The 12,121-nt window shown below is 38.8% G+C and overlaps 1 protein-coding gene across 1 annotated transcript in view; it reads left to right on the plus strand.

Annotated features, from left to right (window-relative positions):
* The window catches only part of Lamc1 (laminin subunit gamma 1), a 107,639-nt gene that overhangs the window by 30,879 nt on the left and 64,639 nt on the right, over positions 1-12,121 (plus strand). The window lies entirely within an intron of this gene.

Genomic DNA, 12,121 nt, shown 5'->3' on the forward strand with positions numbered 1-12,121 from the left:
TCACAGTGTCAGAGGTTTCAGCCCATCATCGTTTGGCCCTGTTGCTTTGAGCCTGTGGTAGTGCATGGTGGCAGGAATGCATGGCGGGCCAAAACCATTTGCCTCATGGCTGGGAAGCAAGAGAAAGGTGAGTACCAGAGTCCCTCAGTCCCCTTCAAGGACACTTCTCCAGTGACCTGAAGATTTCCCACTAGGTTGCACTTCTTAAAATTCCACCCCCCGCCAATAGTGCCAAGCTAGGGACCAGGTGCTTAATGCATGGACCTTTAGGGAACACAGAGGACCCCAACTATGGCTACGCAGAATTCCTTCTTCCAGAACCTCCATCTTTGCTCATATGGCCCCTGGTTGATTACACGAGTTCCATCTACATTATGGAGGTTAATCTACTTTATGCAGAGTCTACTGATTTCAGTGCTCATCACATCTAAAAAGACATCCACAGCAACATCTAAACTATTGTTTGACCAAACAGCTGGACACCACCATATCCTAGCCAAGATGATCCATAGGATTAGCTATTACGGAGTGTATTTTTAATTATAAGATTTTAAGCAAATATTTTAAAAATTAAATTTCATTCAGTGGATGTCTGTGGAAGGTCAGAGCTCTTTGAAGAATACAAAGTTTTTACTTACTACGACAGATGCTATTTAAAGAGCCAAGGATTTGGAGCTGGGCGATTTGGGCTCAAATTCCAGCTCTGCCATTTATAATTTGTGTGACTTTGGTCATATTTCTTAAACCTGAGTCTCAGTTTCCATGTTAATAAAGGGAAGTTTTATTTCATTAGGCTACTTTAATAATTAAATGACAGAATGCTTGCAGAACTCCTTTGTAGTAGCTGGAATGTAGTGGCATTTACATGGTAACCTATCATTATCATATTGATTATTATAGATTTATATTTATACCGTGTTTTAGTTTCTTATTTCTTTTCTGTCATTTTCATTTTATGGCCTTGTGTACAAGTGTACTATTGAATATACTTGGCATTGTTTATTGGGGAAAATGGTATAAAAGTCTAGCATCTTTTAATTTGTTCTTCCTTTTTTAAAGGAATATTGTAATTGAAAAACTCAACAATATGAGTGATATTGTGACCTCAGGGGGCTGCGTGAAGGTTAACTGAAGTGTCCTGAAAAAGCATAGCTTGGAACAGTGTTTGGTTTATTGTGCTTTAGTCACTGGCAGGTAATTTTTCTGAAGTCATGGGTTATGGTTAAGTACATTCTAAGAGGGCATGGTGAGTTTTCTTTCTTGTTTTGATACCATTGTTGTTGAAATGGAACATTATTTTCTAGAAATGGAACAGTATTTCCTAGAAAAGCTTTAAGGCAGATCATACTCTCAGGGATTTCACAACTAGGACCTTGCCTAATTATTGATGAGTTTCTGATTTGCTATGGGATTTTGCTCAGATATCAAAAAGAAAAAAATCTTTGATCTATAATATATTTCAGTTTTGTCTGAAATTATCTTTTTTGAAAATTGACCTTAATATTTACAGTGTTGGTAGTATCATGATAGGACTTTGGAAAATCCATTTTTGGATGATTTGATAAGATGAATGGCAGCAGAGATTTCACTGTCACTGTTGCTTCGGATGAATCTCCCAAAAAGTGAGTGGATTGGAGGCTGCTAACTAACCTGAGCTCCCAAGGCATATGGGAATTATTTCCTAGGAACCTTCAAGAGGCTTAGGAGCTGGATTAAGAGTATCTGGTGGTACTGAATTTCTTAGTACCAAATTGAAAATGGGATATATTTTTTTCAAGAAAGGCTTTGCTACACCTTTTTGCCTAAGATGATGTTACAGTTTCCTGGGTAACCCATTCCAAGGTTGTGTGTGTGTGTGTGTGTGTAATGACACTGAGTACTGTTGTCCCAGTTTCATCCACTTAAATGACTTTGAAGTGTAAAGGTAAATTGAAGTAGCACCTAGGATATTACAAAGGTAAGAAATAATAAGCCAGCACTCACTTATAGTATATAAGTAAAGGAGTAGGTTAAGTACCTCCGTTGAGGTGGGAATAAAGAAATCAAACCTAGAAAGGTTTAGGGATATTAGTGTTCCTCAGATCTGTCTGGGAGGGTTAGCAGCAGCCACTCATGCCTCGTGCAGACCTACTGTGTGCAAACACTGTGCTAGTACTGAATGTTCATTATCCTCACAACCACTAAATAAAGTGGGTATTTAATTATTGCAGGTCTGTAGTCATGTAGCCAACACTCTTGGAGCAAAATGCATCTCAGAATTCACAGGTTCTTAGGTTTTTAGAACAGTGATGGAAGGTGTTTACTTTGTATTGTGTTCTCCACCCCCCAGCAGTGTTTAGCCAAGCATCCATAATTGAACACATGACTCATTCCACAGTGAGGTATAGAAAAATCCACACTTAGGTGAGATAATGACTATAAATAGCTCCATGTTGTTTCAGGTCAGGTTTGGCTACAAATGAGTTTCCTGCCAAAGGAGTTTGCTGCTAATTTAAAAGAAAAAAAATAAAATAGAACCCGGCATCGCCTGATTTATAGAACTTTTCAGATTTCAGATTTGAGGATAAGGGATTATGGGTCAGTGTTTCTATTTTTACAGTTATGAAAGTAACAACATTGAAAAATAATTTTCTGAACATATTTGTTATGCATGTGCGCAAGACATGGTATTTCTGGAATAAGGAGATACATACAAGTTATTTCATTCTCTTTCTACCTTTTGTCATTACCTCAGTGTCTGATTTTCCCATATGTCATTGAATTTCTGGGACAGAACAGTACTGGCTTTCCCACCTCATCATTTTCCATCTATATTAATGTGCATCTTGACCCAGTCTTAGTGCAATATTGAGAAATTTCAGTACTGTGGATAAAATTTATATTTGTTGTTTTCTACATATATTGTTCCTACTCCACACACTTTCAAAAGTTCTTTATAACTTAGGGTCTCAGCCCATGAGAGTATTTAATTAGAAAATTTCCACTGCTAGTTCCTGTTAATGATCTCTTTGTCTCTTTTTCACAAAATGCCCACAAAGTTTCGTTGACAGTAAACTGGTACATGTTTATTAGATTGTATATGGAAACAATATAGTTTTTAACATGTTACTTTGTTTTTCAAGGTTTAAAACATATCCTTAGTGTTTTCCTTGGGAATAGACTGGAGCATATTTAAATGTAATTAGAATTTTCTTTCTTGATTGGATTTGAATGGGAAAAATTGACAGAACTCAGAGTAGACTCTTAGGGGAAAAATCTTTGAGGGCTTTACAGCCCAGTTTCTTGGGTTCATATCCAGCTTTCCTCTCAGTATTTATGTTTAAAATGTAATACTCCCTGTTTTGGAAGGTTCTTAGGAGGGATTAAATGAAGAGATACTTGCAGTGGGTTTAGAACTGTCCCTGACACATGCAGACCCAGTGTTAGCACTTGTTATTGTTACCAATCATGATACATTTGAATATTTGTGTTTCAGATAATGGAAAGAATAACGGGCAAAAGGTAACTTCCAAGTTTTTTAAAAAAACAATTCCTAGAGGGAGAGTAGGAATTAGCAAAGGTGAAAAAAAGTATTTGTATTCCTACATCTTAAACTGTATTCTCAACATGATTTTTGAATATTCATTGATAGAGTAGATACTTGCTGAAAGCTAGGTATGTGCCAGGTACTACAGGAAGCTCTGAATATATATGCCTTCCAGGGATTAAGCCCAGAAAGCTCCTGTGTGGGGAACTCTTATGCAGTTGGATAAGTTCGATGAGAAGAATGTTCAGAGTACACCTCTGGATACCAAGGGGTATTAGAAAAGGTTTAACTTCTTGAGGGATGTGTAGGAGTTTGCTAAGAAGATTAATGTTTAAATGTTTAAATTGATTTAAAAATGATAAGAATTCTCATCAGTAACATCACCATTGTGTCCTATATCCATCCCGATTTCCCAGACCAGTGGTATCAAAACCGCCAGGTCACCATGGTCACTGTAGTAAGAATAATGTTCTCTCCAATGGGGAAAGAATAGTGTTTTCAGCAAGAGTGCTAGACAAGTGGATATCCTCGTGCGTGTGATAAGGACTGAAGATGGACTCCTTACACCACAAAGGCCTAAGAGTTAGAGGCAACATTATAAAACTCCTAGAAGACAGCAAAAGAGTAAATCTTCCTGACCTTGGATCAGGCAGTGTTTTCTTAGATAAGTTGCCTAAAGCTCAAGCAGCCAGTGAGAAAACAGATAAATTGGACTTCATCAACATTAAAAACTATCCTGCTTCAAAGGACACCATTAAGAAAGTGAAAAGAGGGGCTGGGGTTGTAGTTCAGTGGTTGAGTGCTTGCCTTGCCTGCGTGAGGCACTGGGTTTGATCCTTAGCACCACATAAATAAATAAAATGAAGATATTGTGTCTTTCTACAACTAAAAGAAAATTAAAAAAAAAAAAAGTGAAAAGATAGCTCACAGATTGGAAAAGAATTGTAAATCATATATACGAGAAGGATCCCTAGTATCCAGAATATATGACAACACTAACAGGTATGTTTGAACCTTGAATATACAGACTTAAGAAAAATGGGTAACTTAAAAATCTAAAAATCCTTTACCCAATTTAAAAATGGGTAAAGGATTTTTGTAGACATTACTTCAGGGAGGATATGCACATGGCCAGCAAGGTCATGAAATGATGCTCAGCTTCAGTCATTAGGAAAACACAAGTCCAAACCACACTGAGGCTCACACTATCCCCAATAAGGTTGCTGTGATCAAAAAGATGACACTGATGAGGGTGTGGGGAAAGTGCAGCCCTCTTCACTGTTGGCAGCAACGTAAAATACTGCACCTGCTTTGGAAAACAGTGTTTTCTTAGATAGGGTGGCAGACAAGTTAAACAGTTACTGTATGACCCAGCAGTCCTACTCTTAGGTATGTTGGTTTTATGTGTCACCTTGCCTGGGTCCTGGTACCCAGATATTTGCTGGAACATTATGCTGGATTTTTTTTTTTTTTTTTTTTTTTTTGAGAGAGAGAATTTTTTTTTTATATTTATTTTTTAGTTTTCGGCGGACACAACATCTTTGTTTGTATGTGGTGCTGAGGATCGAACCCAGGCCGTGTGCATGCCAGGCGAGCACGCTACCGCTTGAGCCACATCCCCAGCCCTATGCTGGATTTTTTTGTGAGGGTATTTTTTTTTTAAATGAGATTAGCATTCAAATCAGAGGCCCTCTATAGTATAGATGAGCCTCATCCAATCATTGAAGGTCTTACCAAGACTCCCCACCCACGCCCAGCAAGAAAGAATTCTGCTAGCAGATGACATTCAGACTTGAACTGTAGTATTGTCTTTTTCCTGAGTCTTCAATTAAGGGACTACCCTGTGGATATTTTTAGTTGTAGGTGGACACAGTATCTTTATTTACTTATTTTTATTTGGTGCTGAGAATCGAACCCAGAAGTGCGCCACCACAACTCCAGCCCCATCGTGTGGATTTTGAACTTGCCTGTCTCCATAATCTCATGAACCAATTCCTTATTATTTTTGTGTTTGTATCCTATTAGTTCTGTTCCTCTGGAGGACCCTTATAAAATATTGAAGGGAATTAAAGATTCCCTTGAAGACAACAATTGGAAAATACTGTCTCAGAGCCATTGTGCTGACTGAAAATGTTTGAGAGAAATAATGAATCCAACAGTATGCTTGTTCTACTTTGATAATGCCTATGTGGGGCCTAAAAGGCTTTCAAAATTATATTTCAAGGGTTTGTCAAAATGTAAAGCATGAACCCTGGCATGGTGGCATATGCCTGTAATCCCAGTAGCTTGGGAGGCTGAGGCAGGAGGATCTCGGGTTCAAAGCCAGTCTCAGCAACAATGAGGTGCTAAGCAACTCAGTGAGATCCTATCTCTAAATAAAATACAAAAAAAGGCTGGGGATGTGTCTCAGTGGTTGAGTGCTCCTGAGTTCAGTCCCTGGTTACCCAGCCCTCCAGACCAAAGTGTGGGTTTCTGTAATCGGAAAAACCTGGGAAACTTCAGGTTTAGCTTATTGAGAGGGAAAAGAGGACTCTAGGGTGTTAGGGACTCGGATGTCTTCTGTGTCACTCAAGAATGGGGTAACCTTAATCTTGAGCTATTATTCATTTTAGACATTACTATCTTTCAATCCAAAAAGCAAAGCCCTCTCCAGGAGTAACTTGTTGTAAATGTGGTAGTCAGCCTTGTGGTGCTTGGAGTATTTGAGATGATACCCAGGTGGTAGGCTACTCTTTGGTGATCAAATTACTAGAAGAAACCTTACCACTTACTGGTTGAATTTTAGGAAAAATAAGGTTAAAATTATTCCCATTTTAGGAAGATTTAATTTAGGGAACCAATAAGGTTAAAATTATTCCCATTTTAGGAAGATTTAATTTAGGGACTGAACTGATGATAAGTTTTGTTTTCTTTTTTTAAATTTTGAAAATCATGGACCCTAGTTTATGTATTTTTAAAACTTGTATGTATCTTCCTATCACAAACTGGCCTATGCCTAGTGTAATGCATATTACAGCAACTTCTAAACAGCTCAGTGAGTGGTTTTAGGCTCATTGTCAGGACTCCAGGTACTTCTGTATACTGACATAAAGGCATTTTTAACTAGTGTTTTTTGTCATATTTACAAAATCTTTTTGTATATGTGTGGAAACCAAAAACATGGTGTTTTGTTATCTCTTGTGCTAATGCATGTTCAAAGCAAGACAGATGGTGGCTATTCGTCAAGGTTTAAAAACCTCATCACTTAAAAATGTAGTTTAATGTCCCACTGTACTTGTGCAGCGGGAGGTTCCGGAACAATGTCCAGTTGTTGTCCTCAAGCAGATTGCAGTTCCTTTGGAGGTGCACACTCTTCTGTTTATTGTGTTGTTCCAGTGGGGTTTGGAGGAGGAGAGGAAGACAGGTTACCTAGGAAGCCTGGGGAGAGATCTGGGGTCCCATGTGTTGGGGACGGCTTCCTTCTGAAGGTGAGTGTATAATCCAGCTGCCTTGAGAGTTTGAATGTCCCAGCTTATAGAAATAGATCCCAGAGAGTCTGGGTAAGTCCAGCTGCAGCAGCCACTCTGAGTTTGAGGGGAGAGCCGAGTGCTCCTGGCACCACCCCAGCCCATGTCATGTCTTTGCCAATCTCAGTATTGCTTCCTGGGATAGCTTGCTTTGTAGAGCACTTCTCCAGGTAGCTACCACCAGTGGAAAATCAAACTGGAAAAGGAGAAAAGTCATGGGGCCATTCCAGGTAGACAGCATGGCAAAGGTACCGAGCCCCAAAAGAGAATGGCCTGGTGGGGTGGCACAGTGCCCAGGCACAAGGACCCTCCATCAACAATTATTCAAGTAGTGGTGAGCGGACAGATAAACGGAGGTTCTGGATGGTGGGGTGTGTAGAGAATTAGTTAAGAGGCTCTTAGACTTGGCCATCTTTTTTTTTTTTTTTTTTCCCAAAGTGCTTTGTGAAATTATTGAACAAGGGAATGAAATGACTAGATTTGCATTTTAAAAACTAGAATAAGTATTATATCTATATCTTACTTGGAAGTGGTTAGGAAAGGAGAGTTAAAACCATCCCTTGAACTATTGATATTTTTTATTTAAGGCTGAAGGAGATTAAGTTTTTAGTTTTTTTTGTACTAGCATTCAATGGGGTCTTTCTCAAAATAGTTCTCCATTCCCCCACTGTAATGTCACTCTTGTCAGATTTGATTAATATATAAAGAATTGCCAGACAGGTGGAAGGGTAACTGAGAGTGGGCAGGGGTGAGTTAAAGGAAGAGAAGTCCTACAGATGATGGCCGTGGGATGGGGGAGATGTGGAATCCTGCGCTCCTATGTCCCTTTGGTGGTCTGCAAGTGCGTGGGAGACACTCATTCTCATTTCCTGTTGCATCCCAGCCTGCCACCTGCTGTGTCACTATACAAAGTAACAGTACATGTAAAGATGGCTGTTTAGGAAATGTGTTTTATATGTCAGGAAGCTAGTTTTGGTTATTTTGTTTCACAAAAGGCTGATCCAGGAAACCTGTCTCAAGGCTCTCTATTGGAAGTTGGGGGGGGGGTGGGTGGGGGAGAGAAAGATTCTTAGTCATAGAATTCTTAGTCATAGTTAAGAGGTGTGGTGAACATGGAGGATTTTATGCTTTTTAAAGTATATTTTTAAAAATTGGCTCTTGAAAATTAAAGGAACTATTTAGCTTGTAGGTTAAAACAAATAATAGCACAAAGGTAGTTTGATTTTTTTATGTAAAGTTTAGACTTTCTGAACTCTTCTTAAGTCTGTTTTCTAGGGGCACCATTTGTGATAATGTGACTGATCAGCAAACTGACCTTGATGAAATCTTGTTACAGCACATTCCAAAGACTGTGGGGTCTGGGGACATTTGATTCAAGTAGGCCTTGCAAGATCTCCAGAGAGCTCTTTGAATACCCTGGACTTCAGAAGTCCTGGCTGACTGTTGTGTACATCTCTGTTTCCCTCAGAGGTCCTGAGTGGACAGTAAGGAGTCCCTTCTTCCACTTGCTTTCGACATTGTATTCCTTTTGCAGAGACCCTTATGGGGATGGTCATTTCCAGAGGGAGTGTCTCGCTTGAAGGTGAGAAATGGTGGGAGAGAATCTTTCCATGTTACTGTTAGAACTAGGAGGTGTGGGACAGTATGTGTGGGGGAATGAATATCTTTGGAGTGATGCAGATGAGAGGACAGAGTGAGCTTGACGTCTTTGTGACATCATTGTGCAGAATTTTCTTATAAGAGCATTACAACTGGAGTTTTGCTCTTTTAAATTCACTTTTCATCTGTGTTTTCTCTGTCTCATTTACTATTATCCAAAACACATTTTTTCTATACTAGACTTAAGAATCAAATATATGTGAAAACTTTAAAAAAGGATTAGATGGTGTCAAACTAAAAGTACTGATTGTGGAGTTTAATCTAGATTCTTGTGTGGTAGAGGAGCATGGAGGAGATACACATGCTCTATTTAAATCAGATATCAACTTTTGCCTGAGTTGGACATGGTCCAAGTGTTCAACCATGATTTGCTTGGTGGAATTTTTTTCATTGTGGATACCAGTGATCTGGACTCCTCCCTTCTCTTTCCCCCGAGGGACAGGGAGTTTGTGTCTTCCAGAGTTAGCCTTTTCAGGCATGTGGTTAATTGTGTGGTACAGTGGATTGGAAGGAATAGCTACAAGCACTTGATGGAGGAAAGTGCTCTCATATCCTGGGAGAGTTTTCAAAAATTTCATTCCCTTTCAAACAAATCCTCAAATTCTGGGTGCTTGAGACATTTGGGTTGTGAATTCCAGCGCCTCCCGTATGGAGAGGAAGAGTTACAGATAACACAGTAACAGTTTCTGAGCCTCTTGGCACATGGGGACATCTGGAATTGGTAGATTTGACATCATGTTGTCTGGCCAATTTCTATAAAAGTTTGTTCAGCTGTCATAAGCAATGTATCATAAAGCCTCATTCTGTCATTTTACCAGATCTTACAGTAGCGAGTAAAGAGGAAACTTTAATTTCTCTCTTGAGCAGCTCCTTTCTGTGGGTGCACCTATAAATATGCCTTCCTAGTGGAAGAATGGATGGAAGTGAGGAATCCATCCACCCTTTGGAAGCCCTTGCCGCATTGCTTGTAGGCACTCTTCATATTAATTAAGGCTTTCAGCTCCCTTTCATTGATTAGCCTTTGCCCCTGACTAGGGAAGAGGGATATTTTACCCTATTGAACTTTGTTGTTTTTATTTTTTAGCAACAAGGAATAGAAGAGTGCTGTCATGGGATTTTTAAAATTTTTTTATTTTTTATGAAGAATGAGAGATGTGAGGGAACGCTCCTTCTTGTGCTGTGTTACTTCTGACAGCTCAGTAACAGTTTCTGAGCCTCTTGGTACATGGGGACATCTGGAATCGGTAGATTAGACAATGTCTGAGTTGTCAGTTTATCATGTGGATAACTCGGTAATATTGTGGGTTTTACCACTAACTGTTGAAGCTTTGATTAAAAAAAAATTTCATGGAAAATCATTTGGCATTTGCAAAAATCACTCGTACATGTGCAATAAAAGTTCACCTTTTCTCTTAGACTCCCCGGTGTGCCCCTCATCCTCTAATACCTTGCCCTAAATATTTAAACTCAGAAAAATAGTTTAACTTCATACTCAACTAGATGAGGAAGGTCCTGTTGACTTTAGTTGTTACCTGGTGACTTGTCCTTTTCATTAAGGTCTTTAGAAGTAACCCAGAGGGTGCTTCGTGAGTTCGTTTGGGAACTGTCATAATTAAGAGCTACTCTGAGCCAGGCGCAGTGGTGCACACCTGTAATCCCAGTAACTCGGGATTCTAAGGCAGGAAGATGGTGAGTTCAAAGCCAGCCTGAGCAAAAGCAAGGTGCTAAGCAACTCAGTGAGACCCTGACTCTAAATAAAATACAAAATAGGGCTGGGAATGTGACTCAGTGGTTGAGTGCCCCTGAGTTCAATCCCCAGTACCAAAACGAAAAAAAAAAAAAAAACATTTTGGAGCATAGTGGGGGTTATGGTTACCTAATTAGAGAAAGCAGAAGAAAGAACAAGGTAATGGAAATAGTCTCAAACCCAGACTGCTCCTGTGCGTCTCTTAGATTTTTGAAAAGTATGTACATTTGCCTTAAATCTTACAGAAGTAGGGATTTCTTTAAAGTACCTGGCAGAATACTTCAATAGCATTTTCTTTTTACACTGTGACCCCAGAGGAAAATCGAGTGTTGTTTTGGAGCTGGGAGGCTGTGGTAGCAACTTTGTAAGAATGCCTTTTTCCTGTAGTCTCTTCCCTGACAGTCAAGTTGCTTCTCAGCACTGTTCTTTTGTTGACTGGCGCTTACCAGTCTTCTCTCTGGAGTTAATGTGTTTTGTGTAACTTTTTTTTTTTTTTTTTAATTTTTTATACATGTACTTAGGGTCATTTTGTTAATCTTTAAGAGTTGTTTTTTGCTTTTTGTTTGCTTGTGTGTGTGTGTGTGTGTGCCTTAGTGTACTTTTTTCCTTGGTGTCTTATACACATTGAAATTATAAAAGATTGGTTCAGAAAGGTTATTTATAATAGGAATTTGCTGTTCCGTATAGATTCTATGATTTTCTACATTTGGAGATAAGGCGTTAACTAGAAAGGTGTATATCACATTGGAATGTTAGTTGTGTTTTTTAAAATACACTTAAGCCACAAAGCTAAATTAATGAGATAGGACCCTCAAATCCCAAAGTCTGGTGCCAAGATGGGAAAATTAAACCTTTAATAGATGGAGTAATTTTAACTCATTCTTATATTGTTAAATGTTTCAAGGCAGCATTGTGAGATGAAGGGGATCATGGCATGTAATTAATGTAAGGAACTGTAAAAATGAGCTTTAGAGATATGTAAGGAGTATTAAAGATGGAGAATGAAGAATAAAAATTTTCATTTCTGTCCCACTCTCTGGGAGAGAGGCTGCTCTAATTTTAGTCGATTATTTTTAGAGATCTATTGCTAGAGCAGAGGAGGGCATTTTGCCATTATTTGGTAGAACTGTTGCCTAAGAATGCTGGAATCTCACTTGCTTCAGTTCTCTAAAGACAAGCAGCTTTCTGATCTGCAGTTTGGTCTTCAGTGAGGACTTGCCCTGGGCAGATATCTGCTCCCATTATTTTGACAAAAATAGCTTTCGCTGGAAACTTACATGGAGTTGTTTATGTCATAACAACCAGCTTGGTTGAGTTTAGTTAGCACAAGTCAGTTCTGTAGAGTAATCAGCATTTGAGACATTGATAAAAGTGAATTTCTGAATTGTCAAAGCTATTGATCAGGTAGTTTTACTTAAAATAAATGACCAGTGTTAACAGTCTTTACAATAGATGCCACAGAATCTGCCAAACAGAAAGAAAAAGATTTTTATTTCTGTAGTCAGTTTGTAATGACAGGATATCTCACTATGATAATGCCATGAAAATGTTTTTTGTTTTTTTTTGTTAAATTTTACTTGCTTTTTCCTCCCACCAATGATATTTAAGGTATCAAGATACAGTTTCCAGGCTTCATCCATGATCCACTTCCAGAGAAGGGGACAGTGGAGATGTAGATACCTG

The sequence above is a fragment of the Marmota monax genome, unplaced genomic scaffold (assembly GCF_021218885.2).
Source record: "Marmota monax isolate L192 unplaced genomic scaffold, Marmota_monax_Labrador192_F-V1.1 WCK01_AAM20220418_F8-fsc00209, whole genome shotgun sequence".
NCBI lineage: Eukaryota > Metazoa > Chordata > Mammalia > Rodentia > Sciuridae > Marmota > Marmota monax.